The 23,691-nt window shown below is 48.6% G+C and overlaps 1 protein-coding gene across 5 annotated transcripts in view; it reads left to right on the plus strand.

The window, feature by feature from the left end:
* LOC132209546 (toll-like receptor 2 type-2) overlaps positions 1 to 23,691 on the plus strand; it is a 154,497-nt gene that overhangs the window by 122,079 nt on the left and 8,727 nt on the right. The window contains exons 2-3 of one of the 5 annotated variants that reach the window (XM_059645426.1): positions 18,218 to 18,251; positions 22,964 to 23,090. The exons of 2 other annotated variants lie outside the window; for them this stretch is intronic. The gene's annotated coding sequence lies outside the window, so the exon portion shown is untranslated. The remainder of the gene's footprint in view (positions 1 to 18,217; positions 18,252 to 22,963; positions 23,091 to 23,691) is intronic. 2 more of the 5 variants (XM_059645436.1, XM_059645432.1) reach the window with 2 other exon arrangements.

The raw sequence follows: 23,691 nt of genomic DNA on the forward strand, positions 1-23,691 counted from the left end.
CACCTCCTCACACACACACACCCACCTCCACACACACACACACCCACCTCCACACACACACACACACACCTCCACACACACACACACCCACCTCCACACACACACACACACACCTCCACACACACACACACACACCTCCACACACACACACACACACACACACACACACCCACCTCCACACACACACACACACCCACCTCCACACACACACACACACCCACCTCCACACACACACACCCACCTCCACACACACACACACACACACACCCACCTCCACACACACACACACACACCCACCTCCACACACACACACACCCACCTCCACACACACACACACACACCCACCTCCACACACACACACACTCACCTCCACACACACACACACTCACCTCCACACACACACACACACTCACCTCCACACACACACACACTCACCTCCACACACACACACACCCACCTCCACACACACACACACCCACCTCCACACACACACACACACACATACCAACGTCCACAAACAGACAGACCCATCCACACCCACCTCCACACGCACACCCACCTCCACACGCACACACACCCACACCCACCTCGACACGCACACACACCCACCTCGACACGCACACACACCCACCTCCACACGCACACACACCCACCTCCACACGCACACACACACACCCACCTCCACACGCACACACACCCACCTCCACACACACACACACCCACCTCCACACACACACACACCCACCTCCACACACACACACCCACCTCCACACACACACACACCCACCTCCACACACACACACACCCACCTCCACACACACACACACCCACCTCCACACACACACACACCCACCTCCACACACACACACACACACCCACCTCCACACACACACACACCCACCTCCACACACACACACACCCACCTCCACACACACACACACCCACCTCCACACACACACACACCCACCTCCACACACACACACACCCACCCACCTCCACACACACACACACACTCACCTCCACACACACACACACACTCACCTCCACACACACACACACACACCTCCACACACACACACACACACATATCCACCTCCACACACACCCACACCCACCTCCACACACACACACACTCCCACCTCCACACACACACACACTCCCACCTCCACACGCACACACTCCCACCCACACCCACCTCCACACACACACACCCACACCCACCTCCACACATATCCACACCTCCACCTCCACAGACACGCACCCACCTCCACCCACACACACACACCCACCTCCACCCACACACACACACACCTCCACCCACACACACACACCTCCACCCACACACACACACACACCCACCTCCACACACACACACACACACCTTGAGACACACACACCCACCTCCACACACACACAAACACCCACCTCCACACACACACACACACACACACACACACCCACCTCCACACACACACACACACACACCCACCTCCACCCACACACACACCCACCTCCACCCACACACACACCCACCTCCACCCACACACACACCCACCTCCACCCACACACACACCCACCCCCACCCACACACACACCCACCCACCTCCACACACCCACCCACCTCCACACACCCACCCACCTCCACACACACACACACAGACTACCATCTCCACACACACACACACACACACCCACCTCCACCTCCACCTCCACCTCGACACGCACACCCACCCACCTCCACACACACACCCACACACACATCCACCTCCACCCCCACACACACACACCCACCTCAACCTCCACACACCCACCTCCACCCACACACACCCACCTCCACCTCCACACACACACTCACCTCCACCTCCACACACACACTCACCTCCACCTCCACACACACACCCACCCACACCTCCACACACACACCCACCCACCTCCACACACACACACCCACCCACCTCCACACACACACACCCACCCACCTCCACACACACACACACACCCACCTCCACACACACACACACTCACCTCCACACACACACACACACACCTCCACACACACACACACACACATATCCACCTCCACACACACCCACACCCACCTCCACACACACACACACTCCCACCTCCACACACACACACACTCCCACCTCCACACACACACACACTCCCACCTCCACACACACACACACTCCCACCTCCACACACACACACACTCCCACCTCCACACACACACACACTCCCACCTCCACACACACACACTCCCACCCACACCCACCTCCACACACACACACCCACACCCACCTCCACACATATCCACACCTCCACCTCCACAGACACGCACCCACCTCCACCCACACACACACACCCACCTCCACCCACACACACACACACACCTCCACCCACACACACACACACACACACACCCACCTCCACACACACACACACACACCTTGAGACACACACACCCACCTCCACACACACACAAACACCCACCTCCACACACACACACACACACACACACACACACCCACCTCCACACACACACACACACACACCCACCTCCACACACACACACACCCACCTCCACCCACACACACACCCACCCCCACCCACACACACACCCACCCCCACCCACACACACACCCACCCCCACCCACACACACACCCACACACACACCCACCCCCACCCACACACACACACACACCCACCTCCACACACACACACACACCCACCTCCAGACACACACACACCCACCTCCAGACACACACACACCCACCTCCACACACCCACCCACCTCCACACACCCACCCACCTCCACACACACACCCACCTCCACACACACACACACAGACTACCATCTCCACACACACACACACACCCACCTCCACCTCCACCTCCACCTCGACACGCACACCCACCCACCTCCACACACACACCCACACACACATCCACCTCCACCCCCACACACACACACCCACCTCAACCTCCACACACCCACCTCCACCTCCACCTCCACCTCGACACGCACACCCACCCACCTCCACACACACACCCACACACACATCCACCTCCACCCCCACACACACACACCCACCTCAACCTCCACACACCCACCTCCACCCACACACACCCACCTCCACCTCCACCTCCACACACACACTCACCTCCACCTCCACACACACACCCACCCACCTCCACACACACACACCCACCCACCTCCACACACACACACCCACCCACCTCCACACACACACACCCACCCACCTCCACACACACACACCCACCCACCTCCACACACACACACACACACCCACCTCCACACACACACACACACACCCACCTCCACACACACACACGCACACACACCCACCTCCACACACACACACGCACACCCACCCACCTCCACACACACACACGCACACACACACACACCTCCACACACACACACACCCACACACACACACACACACACCTCCACACACACACACACACACACCTCCACACACACACACACACACACACCTCCACACACACACACACACACACCTCCACACACACACACACACCTCCACACACACACACACACCTCCACACACACACTCACCTCCACCTCCACACACACACCCACCCACCTCCACACACACACACCCACCCACCTCCACACACACACACCCACCCACCTCCACACACACACACACACCCACCTCCACACACACACACACTCACCTCCACACACACACACACACACCTCCACACACACACACACACATATCCACCTCCACACACACCCACACCCACCTCCACACACACACACACTCCCACCTCCACACACACACACACTCCCACCTCCACACACACACACACTCCCACCTCCACACACACACACACTCCCACCTCCACACACACACACACTCCCACCTCCACACACACACACTCCCACCCACACCCACCTCCACACACACACACCCACACCCACCTCCACACATATCCACACCTCCACCTCCACAGACACGCACCCACCTCCACCCACACACACACACCCACCTCCACCCACACACACACACACACCTCCACCCACACACACACACACACACACACCCACCTCCACACACACACACCTTGAGACACACACACCCACCTCCACACACACACAAACACCCACCTCCACACACACACACACACACACACACACACCCACCTCCACACACACACACACACACACCCACCTCCACACACACACACACACACACCCACCTCCACACACACACACACCCACCTCCACCCACACACACACCCACCCCCACCCACACACACACCCACCCCCACCCACACACACACCCACACACACACCCACCCCCACCCACACACACACACACCCACCTCCACACACACACACACACACCCACCTCCAGACACACACACACCCACCTCCAGACACACACACACCCACCTCCACACACCCACCCACCTCCACACACCCACCCACCTCCACACACACACCCACCTCCACACACACACACACAGACTACCATCTCCACACACACACACACACCCACCTCCACCTCCACCTCCACCTCGACACGCACACCCACCCACCTCCACACACACACCCACACACACATCCACCTCCACCCCCACACACACACACCCACCTCAACCTCCACACACCCACCTCCACCTCCACCTCCACCTCGACACGCACACCCACCCACCTCCACACACACACCCACACACACATCCACCTCCACCCCCACACACACACACCCACCTCAACCTCCACACACCCACCTCCACCCCCACACACCCACCTCCACCTCCACCTCCACACACACACCCACCCACCTCCACACACACACACCCACCCACCTCCACACACACACACCCACCCACCTCCACACACACACACCCACCCACCTCCACACACACACACCCACCCACCTCCACACACACACACCCACCCACCTCCACACACACACACACACACCCACCTCCACACACACACACACACACACACCCACCTCCACACACACACACGCACACACACCCACCTCCACACACACACACGCACACCCACCCACCTCCACACACACACACGCACACACACACACACCTCCACACACACACACGCACACACACACACACCTCCACACACACACACACCCACACACACACACACACCCCTCCACACACACACACACCCACACACACACACACACCCCTCCACACACACACACACACACACCTCCACACACACACACACACACACACCTCCACACACACACACACACACACCTCCACACACACACACACACACACCTCCACACACACACACACACCTCCACACACACACACACACACACACCTCCACACACACACACACACCTCCACACACACACACACACACACACCTCCACACACACACACACACCTCCACACACACACACACACCTCCACACACACACACACACACACACCTCCACACACACACACACACACACCTCCACACACACACACACACCTCCAAACACACACACCTCCTCACACACACACCTCCTCACACACACACCTCCACCTCCACACACACACACCTCCACCTCCACACACACACACACACCTCCACACACACACACACACCTCCACACACACACACACACCTCCACCTCCACACACACACACACACCTCCACCTCCACACACACACACACACCTCCACACACACACCTCCACACACACACCTCCACACACACACCTCCACACACACCTCCACACACACACACACACACACCTCCACACACACACACACACACACCTCCACACACACACACACACCTCCACACACACACACACACCTCCACACACACACACACACCTCCACACACACACCTCCACACACACACACCTCCACACACACACACACACCTCCACACACACACACACACCTCCACACACACACACACCTCCACACACACCTCACACACCTCCACACACACCACCTCCACACACCACCCACTCCGCCTCCACACACACACACACCCACCTCCGCCTCACACACACACACACCACCTCCACCACACACACACACCACACACACCCACCACCGCCTCACACACACACACACCCACCTCCGCCTCCACACACACACACACCCACCTCCGCCTCCACACACACACACACCCACCTCCGCCTCCACACACACACACACTCCACCTCCGCCCTCCACACACACACACACCTCACACCCACACCTCCGCCTCCCACACACACACACACACCCACCTCCGCCTCCACACACACACACACCCACCTCCGCCTCCACACACACACACACCCCACCTCCGCCTCCACACACACACACCACCCACCTCCGCCTCCACACACACACACACACCCACCTCCGCCTCCACACACACACACACCACCCACCTCCGCCTCCACACACACACACACACCCACCTCCGCCTCCACACACACAGACCCCACCTCCGCCCCACACACACCCAGACCCACCTCCGCCTCCACACACACACACACACCCCACCTCCGCCTCCACACACACACACACCCACCTCCGCCTCCACACACACACACACCCACCTCCGCCTCCACACACACACACACCCACCTCCGCCTCCACACACACACACACCCACACCTCCGCTCTCCACACACACACACCACCCACCTCCGCCTCCACACCACACACACACCCACCTCCGCCTCCACACACACACACACCCACCTCCGCTCACCACACACACACACACCCACCTCCGCCTCCACACACACACACACCCACCTCCGCCTCCACACACACACACACCCACCTCCGCCTCCACACACACACACACCCACCTCCGCCTCCACACACACACACACCCACCTCCGCCTCCACACCACACACACCCACCTCCGCCTCCACACACACACACACCCACCTCCGCCTCCACACACACACACACACCACCTCCGCCTCCACACACACACACCACACCCACCTCCGCCTCCACACACACACACACCCACCTCCGCCTCCACACACACACACACCCACCTCCCCTCCACACACACACACACACCCACCTCCGCCTCCACACACACACCACACACCCACCTCCGCCTCCACACACACACACACACCCACCTCCGCCTCCACACACACACACACCCACCTCCAGCCTCCACACACACACACACACCCACCTCCGCCTCCACACACACACACACACCACCTCGCTCACACACACACACCCACCTCCGCCTCCACACACACACACCACTCCGCCTCACACACACACACACACACCTCCGCCTCCCACACACACACACACACCACACCCCCTCCGCCTCCACCTCCACCTCCACACACACACACACACCCACCTCCGCCTCCACACACACACACACACACACACACACACCCACCTCCGCCTCCACACACACACACACCCACCTCCACCTCCACACACACACACACACCCACCTCCACCTCCACACACACATCAACGAATACCAGTCACGGTTGGACATAGAGCACTTTTTCCACCGCCTTCGCCTCCACGCTTACTTCTTTAACCGAGAGCCTAACTCTCCCTCCACTGACCCCTTCACCCGCTTCCAACACAAGTCCTCCTCCTAGACACCACGCCCAGGCCTCCTACCCTCCCTCGACCTCTTCATCTCCAACTGCATTTGAGACATGAACTCCCTCAACCACTCCACCCCTCTCACCCACTCCAACCTCTGCCCTGCAGAACAGCCAGCCCTCCGCTCCGTCCGCTCCAATCCCAACCTCACCATCAAACCCGCAGACAAGGGAGGCGCAGTTGCAGTTGGCGCACTGACCTCTACATTGCTGAGTCGAGGCACCAACTCTCCGACACCTCCTACTGCCCCCTGGATCATGACCCCACCCCCGCCCAACACACCATCAACTCCCCAACCATCCATGACCTCATCACCTCAGGGGACCTCCCACCCACAGCCTCCAACCTCATTGTTCCCCAACCCCGCACCGCTCACTTCTATCTCCTTCCCAAAATTCACAAACCCGCCTGCCCTGTTCGACCCATTGTCTCCCCCTGCTCCTGCCCCACCGAACTCATCTCCACCTATCTGGACTCCATTTTCTCCCCCTTGGTCCAGGAACTTCCTATCTGCATCCGTGATACCACCCACACCCTCCAGAACTTCCAATTCCCCGGTCCCCAACACGTCATTTTTTACCATGGTCGTCCAGTCCCTGTACACCTGCATTCCCCATGCAGATGGCCTAAAAGCCCTCTGCTTCTTCCTATCCCGCAGACCCGACCAGCGCCCCCCTCCACCGACACCCTCACCCACCTAACCAAAGTTGTCCTCACCCTCTACAACTTCTCTTTCGATTCCTCCCACTTCCTACAGACAGAGGGGGTGGCTATGGGTACCCGCATGGGCCCAACCTATGCCTGCCTCTTTGTAGGTTATGTGGAACTGTCCGTCTTCCGCACCTACACTGGCCTGAACCCCATCTCTTTCTCCGTTACATTGATGACTGTATCGGCGCTGCCTCTTGCTCCCAACAGGAGCTCGAACAGTTCATCCACTTCACCAACACCTTCCACCCCAACCTCAAGTTCACCTGGGCCATCTCCAACACATCCCTCACCTTCCTGGACCTCTCAGTCTCCATCTCAGGCAACCAGCTTGTAACTGATGTCCATTTCAAGCCCACCGACTCCCACAGCTACCTAGAATACACCTCCTCCCACCCACCCTCCTGCAAAAATTCCAACCCCTCTTCCCAATTCCTTCGCCTCTGCCACATCTGCGCCCAGGATGAGGCATTTCACTCCCATACGTCTCAGATGTCCTCATTCTTCAAGGACCGCAACTTCCCCCTCACAGTGGTCGGGAACGCCCTCGATATTACTGTCTCCCACATTTCCCACAACACATCCCTCACACCCAGCCCCCGCAATAACCGCCAAAAGAGAATCCCCCTAGTCCTCATGTACCATCCCACCAACCTCCGAATACAACGCTTCATCCTCCAATACTTCTGCCATCTCCAATCCGACCCCACCACCAAAGACATTTTTCCATCCCCAGCCTTGTCTGCTTTCCAGAGGGACCACTCTCTCTGGGACTCCCTTGTCTGGTCCACACACCTCTCCAGCCCCACCACCCCCGGCACTTACCCCTGCAACCACAGGAAGTGCTACACCTGCCCCCACACCTCCTCCCTCACCCCTATCCCAGGCCTCAAGATGACTTTCCACATCAAGCAGATGATCACCTGCACATCTGCCAATGTGGTATACTGCATCCACTGTACCCAGTGTGGCTTCCTCTACATGGGAGAAACCAAGTGAAGGCTTGGGGACCGCTTTGCAGAATACCTCCGCTTGGTTCGCAATAAACAACTGCACCTCCCAGTCGCGAACCATTTCCACTCCCCCTCCCATTCTCTAGATGACATGTCCATCATGGGCCTCCTGCAGTGCCACAACGATGCCACCCGTAGGTTGCAGGAACAGCACCTCATATTCCGCTTGGGAACCCTGCAGCCCAATGGTATCAATGTGGATTTCACAAGCTTCAAAATCTCCCGTGCCCCCCCCCGCCACTGCATCCCAAAACCAGCCCAGCTTGTCCCCGCCTCCCTAACCTGTTCTTCCTCTCACCTATCCCCTCCTCCCACCTCAAGCCACACCTCCATTTCCTACCTACTAACCTCATCCCACCTCCTTGACCTGTCCGTCCTCCCTGGACTGACCTATTTCTTCCCCCCCCCCCCCCCCCCAACCACCGATCTCCCCACCTATACTCTCCTCTCTACCAATCTTCTCCTCTATCCATCTTCGGTCTGCCTTCCCCTCTCTCCCTATTTATTTCAGAACCCTCTCCCCACCCCGCTTTTCTGATGAAGGGTCTAGACCTGAAACGTCAGCTTTTGTGCTCCTGAGATGCTGCTTGGCCTGCTGTGTTCATCCAGCTCCACACTTTGTTATCTCGGATTCTCCAGCATCTGCAGTTCCCATTATCTCTTTCTTTCATATTCTATTTTGCCTCCTTAATCTTAAGTACTATTGCACACCTCACAGCAAGTATACATTATTTCAACATGTAAATACTCAACACTTCATCAAAAATAGCAGTAATTCTATAGATTGAACTGTTTATAGAATACAACAATGGAGGGTCAAGAAACCGATAAGAAAGAGAATAGAATATGAATGCAATCTCATACAAAACAAAAATAGAGTGTAAAATCTTCCATTGGTATGTAAAAAGGAAACGTTTGGCTAAAACAAATATGGGTCCACTACAGACAGTCAGGAATCTTTATAATGGAAATTAGCGAAATGGCTGAAAAAAATGACATTGCATCTGTTTTCACTGAGCAAGATATCAGAAATCTCCCAGAAGTAGAGATCCAAGTGGTGAGGGAGAATGAGGTGTTGAAGGAAAGTAGCCTTTGTAAGGAGATTGTATCGGAGATATAATTGGGGAAGAAAATTGACAAATCCCCAAAATCTGATGGTTTATATCCCAGACTGTTCAAGGAGGTAGCTACAGAGATACTCGATGTTTTAGTGATTACCTTCCAAAATTCTGTAGATTCTGGAATGATTCCTGCAGATTAGAGCATGCAAGTGTTGTTATTTAAGAAGTAAGTGACAGAGAAAGCTACAGACATGTTAGCTTTACATGAGTTGTAGGGAAAATGCTGGACAATATTATGTAGGAAGGAATAAATAGTTATTTGGTTGGTAATGTTCTCTTTGGGCGTAGCATGGATTTGTGAATAGTAAATCATGTTTGACAAACTTATTGGTGTTTGTTGAAGATGTTACTCACAAAATTGACAGAAGAATCACTGGATGTAGCACATTTAGATTTACAGAAGATTTGATAAAGTTCCCCACAGGAGGCTGGTTAGAAAAATTAAAAAGGAAAGGCGGTAATTACAGATTAATGATTGACTAACAGATTGTAAGATTGAATGTCTAATTCTTGCATTAGTAGGCCCTTTAAGCGCTAAACCACATGTCTGCGGAGCCGCTCCAAGCTTTTGGGCACAGCAATCAGCATTGGGATGGCAGTCATGGCATTAACTTGTAGTTCTGGAAGTCGCTATTGCACACAGACCTTGGAAGCCCATGCAGCTGGAAAGAAAATCAAGGGGAACACTGGCTGTGACTAGTAGAAGATCAGTAAAGAAAATCAGTACTTAGGCTCCAGCTATTCACCGTACATATCAATGATTTAGATGTGGAGACCAAGTGTATTATTTCCAAATTTATAGGTGATACAGTGCTAAGTGGGAATGTGTGTTGTTTGGAAGATATAAAGTGGTGTCAGGAGAATTTGGATAGATGTAATGAATGGTCAAGACATGGCATGTGAGATAAAATGTGAAGAAGTGTGAGATCATCCACTTTGGAAGGAGGAACAGAGATACTGAGTATTTCTTAAACAATAAGAGGTTAATAAGGGACCTGGGTGTACATGTCAGTCAGTCACCGAAGGCCAACAAGCAGCTGCAGCAGGCTATTAAGGCGGCTAATGGACTGTTAGCCTTTATTGTACGAGGATTTGAGGAGTAACTAACTCTTACCTCAATTATATAGGAGCTTGGTTATAACTCACCAAGAGTAGTAGTGCTCTCCTTATCTTAAGGAACATATTGTTGCTATTGAGGAAGTGCAACAACGGCTCACCAGATTTGTTCCTGGGGTGGTGGGACTGTCCTCTGAAGAGAAATTTGGAGAACTAGGCCCATATTCTGTCGGTTTGAAGAACACGAAATGATCTCATAGAATTATAGAAACCCTACAGTGCAAATAGAGGCCATTTGGACCATCAAGTCTGCACCGACCCTCCAAAGAAAGGAGAGAAAAGGTCAGTCGGCTGAACAGCCTACCCATGTTCCTATAATCATTCTTTGTTTACGTTCTTTTGAAATGCCATCTAATTTTGCACCATTATCCACTTTTAAGTTTGATATTTTCTTTAACTTATTTAGTTAATTGTGGGTCCTCCCATTAGATTTCTTTTATTGCAAATGCTCACTCTTCTTACAAAATTTCAAAAACAGGAACAAAAACAAAGTTACTGGAAAAGCTCAGCAGGTCTGGCAGCATCCGTGAAGAAAAATATCAGAGTTAATGTTTTGGATCCGGTGACCCTTCCTCCCTCTGATTTTTTCCTTCAAAGATGCTGCCAGACCTGCTGAGCTTTTCCAGCAACTTTGTTTTTTGTTCCTGATTTACAGTATCTGCAGTTCTTTCAATTTTTATTTCAAAAATAGTGTAGCCAGCAACAATTTAATCTTAGTAGTGAAAAATATTTAGAAAGGATAATTTGAGACAATATTAACAGTCACTGGGACAAATGTGGATTCATTCAGGAAAACTAGCAGGAATGTGTTAAGAGCAAAGCACATTTGGCTGATTTGTTTTAAGCTTTTTGACAACAGAGAGAGTGCCTAAAGGAAATGCAGTTGTTGTGTGCATGGCTTTCCAAAAAAAAATTATACAGACCCACCTAATAGGCGTTTTATCAAAATTGGAGTCCATGGCATAAATGGGGCAATTACATTATGAATATGAAGCTGACTGAGTGACCGAAAACAATATTGTTGTGAATGTTTTTGTCTGGACTAGAGGTGGTACATAATGGGGTTCTCCATGGGCCACTATTAGGACCCATGCTTTTCTTCTTATATATTACTGACTTAGATCTCCTCCTTGCAGCAGAAAACCTGAAAGAATTATGAATTGTAAGGAGGATAGTGATGAACTTCTAGAGGTGACAGACGCTGATGAAGTATGAACAAATGACAGATAAAAGTTTGTGTCAGGATGAGAGAAGAGTAATTAATAAAAGCAAACTGGATTTTGAGTTTTATAAATTGGGATGCCGAAGATAAAAGCAATGAAGTGATGATAGATCTGTAGAAAAAATTCTCTCAATCCCAGCTTGAGTACTGTGATAGCAAAAACTGCAGATGCTGGAGTCAGAGATAACAAAGTGTGGAGCTGGAGGAACACAGCAGGTCAGGCAGCATCTTAGGAGCAGGAAAGTCAACGTTTCAGGTCAGGACCGTACTTTGCAAAGTTTTGGGCTTTATTTTTTGGATGTAAGTGAAGGCCTGTTTCCAGGAAGGAAGACTAGAGTTCTACAGAGCAGAGAACGTCAGTTGTTCTCCTCCGAGAAGTGAAGGTTGAGATTTGTCAGAGGGGTTCAAAATCATGAGGGGTCTGGACAGTGTAGATAGGGAGAAAGCATTATTACTGGTGATGGGGTTCAAAACCAGAGGAAACAAATTTAAGCGATTGGCAAAAGAATTGAAGATGGCACGAGGAAAGTTTTTTTTAAAATGCAACACGTGGTTATGATTTGGAATACCATGTTTCAAAGTATGCTGGCAGCATCTTGATTGAAACTTTCAAATAAAAATAGATTAATTATCTAAAGAGAAAATAAAAACGAACAACATGGAGAAAATGCAGGGAACTGATTCTTATAAGTTACTCCTACAAAGAACTGGCAAGGACCCAATGGGCTAAATGTCATCTACTATGATTTATAGTTCGCTGTTCTCTCTCCGACCTTCTTTGCTGCCCGTCTCCTGCTCCCTCCCTTTTCCTCAGGCACATTTCTGTTGCTGTTCACTCTTCACTAAGCTGTCTTCTGTTACCATTGTCTTGACAATATAAAGTACAGACCATTGATCTTTGAATTGTATTAGCCAATTTAATACCTGGGATTGTCGTGAATGGAAACAATTTTTAAAACAGACCAAAAGATACATGTAAAATGGCCACAGGATCACCTAACCATACAGGTTGGCCATGTTTCATGAAACCAACGCTGATTAGATTAAACACAAACACACAAAATTAACATTTTCATGAAAGGGATTGAAACCAGTCAGCCAGTCCCCATGGGTGCTGTGAAAAGGTCCTCATCTCCTAACTTATTTACACCATCATGAGCATTCTTTTTACATGGGGGATGAAAACTTACCTACAATTATCGAGCCTGAAAACAAGCTCAGCAGACATGGAATATACAAACATGCTGCAATTTCAAGAAGCTCTTTCTCGGAAGAGTAGAAATGAAATGAAATCAGGAACGCAGACAGTAAGCAAGGAGTGACAGGCATTTAAGGAGTTAGTTCATGACTCACAGCAAAAATACATCCCAGTAAAGAGGAAAGATTCTAAGAGAGGGATAAATTAACCATAGCTAACCAAGGATGGTAAAGAGAGTATTAAGTGGAAAAGAGAAAGCACATAAGGAGGCCGTAAGGATAGCCCCAAAGACTGGTATAAATTCAGAATCCTGTAAAGGAAGGCCATAAAGATAATAGAGAAGATAAACTCTGAGGGCAACTAGTGAGGAATATAAAAACCAACAATATCAGCATCTTTAAATATACAAAGGGAAATGTCAATGTGAACATTGGCACCTTATAAAATGAATCCGAGAAGATAGTTATGAGGAGCAAGGAAATTGTAGAGGTATTTCATATCTGTCTTAATGGTAGAAGATATTTCAAATATCCCATTAACACTAAAGAAAACAAGGGAAGAATTAAGTACCATCACCAATACTAGAGTAGTAGTATTGGACAAACTAATGGGCTAAAGGCAGAGACGTCCCCCCAGCCTTGATGATCTGCAACCTAGGATCCCAAAAGTAGTAACTACAGATATAGTAGATGCAATTTTCCAAAAATCCTTGGACTCAGGAAAAGTACTGGAGGATTGGAAAACTCAGTGTGACACCTTAATTCAAAAAGGCAGGGAGGTGGAAAGCAGGTGACTGTGGGCTAATAAGCTTAACATCCATTGCTAGGAAAATGACGGAATCAATTATTCATGAAGTAATAGGAGCATATTTTGAAATCAATCTAATCACGCAGAGACACCTTGGTTTCATGAAAGGGAAATCATGCCAAATGTATTTATCTAGAGTGGAAAGAGGGGAATAGTTAATATTTTATATTTGGACTTCTAGAAATCATTCAACAGGGTATTCACAAAGATTAAGTCGTAAGATATGAGTCCATGGTTTTGGAGGGAGTATATGGATGTGGATAGAGAATTGGTAAATGGGCAGGAAATAGAATGGGGATCAGGGGATCTTTTCCAGGTCAGCAACCTGTAATTTGGGATTAATGCAGGTACCACAACTGTTTACAATATACACTAATGACTTGGAGAAAGGAAATGAATTTACTGTCACAGATGACACAAAGATAGATGGATTGACAAGTTGCAAGAAGGTTCCGAAAGTCTTCGGATATATTGACAGGTTAAGTAAGAGGGAGAATCATTGGGAATTGAGTATGATGTGGAAAAATATGAAGTTATTCATTTTTAAGTAGTGAAAAACTGCAGAAAGATACAATAAAAAGGGACTTGGAAGTACTTGTGCATGATGCACAGAAAACGATTACACTGGTACATTGGGTAATCAGGAAGGCTAATGGAATGCCGGTTCCTTATTTCAATGGCGTTTGGAGCATAACAGTAGGGAAGTATCACTGCAACTGAACAAGGTGCTGGCGTGACCAAATCTGGAATACTGAGTTTGGTTTTGGTCTCCTGATTTAATGAAAGGTATCATTTCACTGGAGGAAGTTCTGAAAAGGTTCACAAGGATGACCATGGTATGGAGGGATTGCCTTATGAGCAAAGGTTAAATAGTTTGAAGTTCTACTCAATAGAGTTGAGAAGAACGAGGAATGATCTCACTGATACGTATAGGATTTTTAAGGCATTTGACAAGGTAAATGCTGAGGCAGTGTTTCCCCTCATGGGAGAGTCTAGAATCAGAGGGCACAGTCTCAGAATAAAGGGGTGCCAATTTAAGACTGAGATGAGGACGACTTTTTTCTTGGAGTGTTAGGTTTATTTGGAACTCCTTGACACAGTCCTTGTGTATAGTTAAGGCTGAGATAGATTTTTGATTATTGGAGGATTCAAAGGTTATTCTGGGGAAAAAGCAGAAAAGCAAATGTGAGGAATGTCAGATCAGCTGTGAATTGTGGAACAGGCGCAAACTCCTCTTCCAATTTCTTAGTCTATGGTCTTAACCAAACCTAGCTGAGAAGGCTTGTTACTACCATTGGAATCTCAGGTTAAAATCTTAAGCACATCCAAAGGGCTACGAATTTTTTTATCTTTCTTTGTAGTGGATACTATCCACGGTTTGTGTAAAGGCCCAAGTATTACAATACGGAGATCAACAGTTGAATCAAATTACCTCCGAATTTGCAACACAATTAAACGAAAATTTGTGAAGACTCTCAATAGTTACTCCAATGGTTCCTAACCAGATGTTTGAATAACCAATCCCAGACTTTGCAAATAAATAATTCCAGACACCAGTTTTGTATCTTAGACAAAAGACTTAACAATTTATTAAGTAAATAATAACTTCAGCAGTGAAAAACTTAAACCACAGGTTGATCTAATTGCTATCCGTGCCTTAAACCCAAAACACTTGTTTGCAGCTTCCATTCACACAAAAGACAAACAAATATAGTTAAGGGATACACAAAAAAATACAGTAAACCTGGCCAGAATACCGATATTGTTTTTACAATGTGCTGTTTTGCAAGCATTGGTGTGGACTCCCTTGGTTGCATTTCTGGTCACCTCTTCGATTCACAAAAGTCGTCAGTAATACAATTAACCCTACTTTCTACACTTCCTGCATCTGAAAGCTGGTCAAGGAGATTAGGCAGAGAGTTTTCAAATCTTTGCGTTGTGTCATCAATGGCCAAACTCATCTCCCAGAAAAGAAAATGCTCAAAAAACAAATAACTCCAACTATGGTTCTACCCTGAGAGACCAACTGTATTTTCCCAAGGCCTCAATTAACATTCAGCAACTGTCATCTGTTTGAATATAGGGTCTCTTACAGACTTGCCAGAACAACTCTTAGATTATTCCCACCTTGTTAATAGCTGACTGCTATCTGTTTAAACACAGTGCTCTTCCCGGGGTCATTGTGTCAGTAAGAACTTTTTTTAAAAAAACAATCAGCCTGCAATTAGCAATTAACATTGGGGAAACCAAGCGGAGGCTTGGGGACCGCTTTGCAGAACACCTCCGCTCAGTTCGCAACAAACAACTGCACCTCCCAGTCGCAAACCATTTCCACTCCCCCTCCCATTCTCTTGATGACATGTCCATCATGGGCCTCTTGCAGTGCCACAATGATGCCACCCGAAGGTTGCAGGAACAGCAACTCATATTCCGCCTGGGAACCCTGCAGCCATATGGTATCAATGTGGACTTCACCAGTTTCAAAATCTCCCCTTCCCCTACTGCATCCCTAAACCAGCCCAGTTCATCCCCTCCCCCCACTGCACTACACAACCAGCCCAGCTCTTCCCCCCCACCCACTGCATCCCAAAACCAGTCCAACCTGTCTCTGCCTCCCTAACCGGTTCTTCCTCTCACCCATCCCTTCCTCCCACCCCAAGCCGCACCCCCAGCTACCTAACCTCATCCCACCTCCTTGACCTGTCCGTCTTCCCTGGACTGACCTATCCCCTCCCTACCTCCCCACCTACACCCTCTCCACCTATCTTCTTTACTCTCCATCTTCGGTCCGCCTCCCCCTCTCTCCCTATTTATTCCAGTTCCCTCCCCCCATCCCCCTCTCTGATGAAGGGTCTAGGCCTGAAACGTCAGCTTTTGTGCTCCTGAGATGCTGCTTGGCCTGCTGTGTTCATCCAGCCTCATATTTTATTATCTTGGAATCTCCAGCATCTGCAGTTCCCATTATCTCTGCAATTAGCTTCCAGGCCTAGCTTCACAAGATAACAAGACCTTGTTTGGTATGTTCCTTTCCTTTTACTACAACTATCTCCCAAAGCTCACAAGTGATCTTCAGCTCACAACTCGCAGTTCATACCTGCAAACCAAAATTGATAAAAGAATAAAAACAAGAATATTGAAAAAGCAGCGAGAGTTCAACAAATGACTGCTCAAAGGCCTTGTGATTGAGGCCACGTCTTTTTATTTACTGTGTCTAGCAGGCAATAACATTGTTTTTCAGCTGAAGGAACCTTCTGATTCATCTCTTATTGGATACAGCAAATATTGTTAACTATATCTGAGCATTTAACAAGAAGAAATGTAAAGTTGAACTTTATTTCTTTATTTTCTGCCTTTATATTCCATGTTTTGGTTTATTTTTCTGTTTTAAGGTGGCGCCGGAGACTGGAGACACTTGGAGAGGTGGTGAGTCTTCTCAACCCTCCAGTATTTTCATTCATTTTAAATACATACCTTTCATCTGGTTAAAACTCTCCAAAGAGAATTGCAGGCAAAGTCTGAACTACAAGTGCAAGTTAGAAAGTATCAATCTCAAATCATATACAGAAAGTGAAAATGAAAGACAACAATCAAAAAGAAGTAAAATACTCAACAATAATTAAAATCTGAAGGCACAGGACTTCATACTTTGAGTTGTAGAGTTGTACAGCATGTACATAGAACATAGAACATTACAGCACAGTACAGGCCCTTCGGCCCTCGATGTTGTGTCGAACTGCGATACCAGTCTGAAGCCCATCTAACCTACACTATTCCATGTACGTCCATATGCTTGTCCAATGACGACTTAAAAGTACCTAAAGTTGGCGAATCTACCACCGTTGCAGGCAAAGCGTTCCATACCCTTACTACTCTCGGAGTAAAGAAACTACCTCTGACGTCTGTCCTATATCTTTCACCCCTCAATTTAAAGCTATGCCCCCTCGTGCTCGCCGTCACCATCCTAGGAAAAAGGCTCTCCCTATCCACCCTATCTAACCCTCTGATTATCTTATATGTTTCAATTAAGTCACCTCTTAACCTTCTCTCCAACGAAAACAGCCTCAAGTCCCTCAGCCTTTCCTCGTAAGACCTTCCCTCCATACTAGGCAACATCCTAGTAAGTCTCCTCTGCACCCTTTCCAAAGCTTCCACATCCTTCTTATAATGCGGTGACCAGAACTGTATGCAATACTCCAAGTGCGGCCGCACCAGAGTTTTGTACAGCTGCAGCATAACCTCTTGGTTCCAGAACTCGATCCCTCTATTAATAAAAGCTAAAACACTGTATGCCTTCTTAACAGTCCTGTCAACCTGGATGGCACCTTTCAAGGATCTGTGTACATGGGCACCGAGATCTCTCTGCTCATCTACACTACCAAGAATCTTACCATTAGCCCTGTAATTTGCCTTCCGGTTACTCCTACCAAAGTGCATCACCTCACACTTGTCTGCATTAAAGTCCATTTGCCACCTCTCAGCCCAGCTCTGCAGCTTATCTATGTCTCTCTGCAACCTACAGCATCCTTCGTCACTATCCACAACTCCACCGACCTTAGTGTCGTCTGCAAATTTACTAACCCATCCTTCTACGCCCTCATCCAGGTCATTGATAAAAATGACAAACAGCAGTGGACCCAACACCGACCCTTGCAGTACACCACTAGTAACTGGTCTCCAGGATGAACATTTCCCATCAACCACCACCCTCTGTCTTCTTTCAGCAAGCTAATTTCCAATCCAAACTGCTATATCTCCCACAATTCCATTCCTCTGCAATTTGTACAATAGCCTACTGCGGGGAACCTTATCAAAAGCCTTGCTGAAATCCATATACGCCACATCAACCGGTTTACTCTCATCTACCTGTTTGGTCACCTTCTCAAAGAACTCAATAAGGTTTGTGAGGCACGACTTACCCTTCATAAAACCGTGCTGACTATCCCCAATCAAATTATTCTTTTCTAGTTGATTATAAATCTGATCTCTCTCTTATAACCTTTACCAACAACTTAAGTAAGGCTCACTGGTCTATAATTACGAGGGTAGTCTCTATTCCCCTTCTTGAACAGGGGAACCACATTTGCTATCCTCCAGTCTTCTGGCACTATTCCTGTAGACAATGATGAGTTAAAGATCAATGCCAAAGGCTCAGCAATCTCCTCCCTGCCTTCCCGGATCTTCCGAGGATAAATCCCATCTGGCCCAGGGGACTTATCTATCTTCATACTCTGTAGGATTTCTAATACCTCTTCCTTGTGAACCTCAATCCCATCTAGTCTAGTAGCCTGTATCTCAGCATTCTCCTCGACAACATTGTCATTTTCTAGAGTGAATACTGTCGAAAAATACTCATTTAGTGCTTCCCCTATCTTCTGACTCCACACACAACATCCCACTATCCTTGATTGGCCCTAATCTTACTCTCATCATTCTTTTATTCCTTAAATACCTATAGAAAGCCTTAGGGTTTACCCTGATCCTATCTGCCAACAACTTCTCATGTCTCCTCCCGGCTCTTCTGAGCTCTCTCTTTAGGTCTTTCCTGGCTACCTTGTAACGCTCAAGCGCCCTAATTGAGCCTTCACATCTCATCCTAACATAAGCCGCCTTCTTCCTCTTGACCAGAGATTCTACTTCCTTCATAAACCACGGCTCCCGCGCTCTACAGCTTCCTCCCTGCCTGACACGTACATACTTATCTAGGACATACAGGAGCTTTTCCTTGTATAGGCTCCACATTTCCAATGTGCTGATCCCCTGCAGTTTCCTTCCCCATCCTATGCTCCCTAAATCTTGCCTAATCTCATCATAATTGCCTTTCCCCAGCTATAACTCTTACCCAGTGGTATACACCTGTCCCTTTCCATCACTAAAGTAAACATAACAGAATTGTGATTGCTATCACCAAAGTGCTCACCTACTTCCAAATCTAACACCTGGCCACGCTCATTACCCAGTACCAAATCTAATGTGGCTTCGCCCCTTGTTGGCCTGTCTACATACTATGTCAGGAAGCCCTCCTGTACACACTGGACAAAAACTGACCCATCTATAGCACTTGAACTATTGTGCTCCCAGTCAATATTTGGAAAGGTGAAGTCCCCCATTACAACTACCCTGTGTCTCTCACTCCTATCGAGAATCATCTTTGCTATCCTTTCTTCTACATCTCTGGGACTATTCGGAGGCCTATAGAAAACTCCCAACAGGGTGACCTCTCCTTTCCTGTTTCTAACCTCAGCCCATACTACCTCATTTGATAAGTCCCCAAACATCCTTTCTGCAACTGTAATACTGTCCTTGACCAACAATGCCACACCTCCACCCCCTCTTTTACCATCTTCTCTGTTCTTACTGAAACATCTAAATCCCGGAACCTGCAACAACCGTTCCTGTCCCTGCTCTATCCATGTCTCCGAAATGGCCACAACACCGAAGTCCCAGGTACTAATGCATGCTGCAAGTTCACCCACCTTATTCCGGACGCTCCTGGCGTTGAAGTAGGCACACTTCAAGCCAACTTCTTGCTTGCCGGTGCCATCTTGCGTCCCTGAAACTTTATTTCGGACCTCCCTACTCTCAACCTTTTCTATACTTGAACTACAATTTTGGTTCCCATCCCCCTGCTGAATTAGTTTAAACCCACCCGAATAGCCTTAGCAAATTATCCCCCCAGGATATTGGTACCCCTCTGGTTCAGGTGAAGACCATCTTGCTTGTAGAGGTCCCACCTACCCCAGAAAGAGCCCCAATTATCCAAGAATCCAAAACCCTCCCTCCTGCACCATCCCTGTAGCCACATGTTCAACTCCTCTCTCTCTATCTCTCTATTCCTTGCCTCACTGGCACGTGGCACGGGCAACAAACCAGATTCAACAACTCTGTTCGTCCGAGCTCCCTGAATTTCTGCCTTAAATCCCCGTCTCTCTTCCTACCTATGTCGTTGGTGCCTATGTGGACCACGACTCGGGGCTGCTCCCCCTCCCCTTTAAGGATCCCAAAAACACGATCAGAGACAAACCCTTCAGTCCAATTAGTCTATGCTGAACAAATTAATAATTGTCCTATTTGCCAACATTTGGCCTGTATCCCGCTAAATCATTCCTATTCATGTAGCCATCCAGATGCCTTTTAATTGTTGTAACTGTACCAGCCTCCACCACCTCCCCAGTAGCTCATCCCATACATGCACCACTCTGTGTGAAAAAGTTGCCCTGTAGTTCCCATTTAAATCTTTCTCCTCTCACCTTAAACCTATGCCCTCTAGTTTTAGACTCTCCCACCCTGGGGAAAAGGACCTTGATTATTCACCCTATCTATGCCCATCATGATTTTATAAACCCCTATAAGGTCACCCCTCAGCGCTACAAGGAAAACAGCCCCAGCCTAATCAGCTTCTTCTTACAGCTCAAACGGTCCAACCCTGGCAATATCCTTATAAATCTGTTCTGCACCCTTTCAAGTTTAACAGCTTCTTTCCCGTAGAATGGAGACCAGAATTGAACACAGTATTCCAAAAGTGGCCTCAGCAATGTCCTATGCAGCCACAATACAACATTGAAACGTCAATACTCATTACACTGACCAGTAAAGCCCAGTGTACTAAATGCCTTCTTCACTGCCCTGTCTACCTGCAATTCCACCTTTAAGGAACTATGAACCTGCACCCCAAGATTTCTTTGCTTGGCAACATTCCCCAAGCCCAACCATTAATTGTCTAAGTCCTGCCCTGATTTGCCTTACCAAAATGCAACACATCACACTTATCTAAATTAAATTCCATCTGACACTCCTTAGCCCATCTGATCAAGATCCTGTTGTCCACTGCTCCACCAATTTTGGTGTTATTTGCACCAACTCACCTACTCACCATTCCGCCCTATACATTGGACTCAGCTCTGATCCTTGTGGCACACCACTGATCTCAGGCCTCCAGTCTGAAAAGCAACCGTCCACCACCACCCTCTGGCTCCTATCGTCAAGCAGTAATACAATGAGAACCACTGCTTAAATATAATAATCTAATGCAGATAAGGGACTATCTGCTTCTATAAATGGCCTTACTTTAAATTAAGGTTACATCTGCTTCCTGTCTATTTCTTACTTGGCAGTTTATACATTTCAATGTGTTTTAGAATCAGCTCAGAATCTCTGTCTAAAGGGGAGGAAAGAAGACGATAGAGGCAAAGAGATAGAAATTTCTGTTTGTTTGGATTTATGAGAAAAGGGATTGTGACTAATACAATATTGAAGACTCACAGGGTAAGAATAACTTTTAAATGTTCTTTTTAAGTAGACAAAAAAGAATAATGAATTAATATCATTTAAACTTAATAACTGGTAATTTTTTCATCTTTGTTTTTAAATGAATGTGTGACTCAAGAGTTTTGGAAATATACACTAAAAAGTGATGTAATAATTATTGAAGCAAAGAGAAATAAGTGCAAGATTTTAAAAAATATATCATCTACTTGCTATGGCTCACTGATAAAAGTTAGCAGTCTAATGAAAGTTTAACTATGTCAGCCTGAAAATTGAAATGTTACTTAATGTAGTATTACATAATCTTAAGAGACAGCTTGTAAAAAAATGACCAGCTTTCAATAACTGGGTAGGTAAATTTGCATAAGATTCCAAACTCTCATACAACCATTTGCTATATAATGTAACATTTTTATAGTTCATTATTTGAACACTACAGTATGTTATGCTACCTGCAATTGTACAAACATCATAAAGGACATTTCGGGCCTAGACCCTTGTCCTTTATGATCAGAGATAATGTGAACTGCAGATGCTGAAGAATCCAAGATAAAGTGTGAAGCTGGATGAACACAGCAGGCCAAGCAGCATCTCAGGAGCA

The sequence above is a fragment of the Stegostoma tigrinum genome, chromosome 1 (genome assembly GCF_030684315.1).
Source record: "Stegostoma tigrinum isolate sSteTig4 chromosome 1, sSteTig4.hap1, whole genome shotgun sequence".
NCBI lineage: Eukaryota > Metazoa > Chordata > Chondrichthyes > Orectolobiformes > Stegostomatidae > Stegostoma > Stegostoma tigrinum.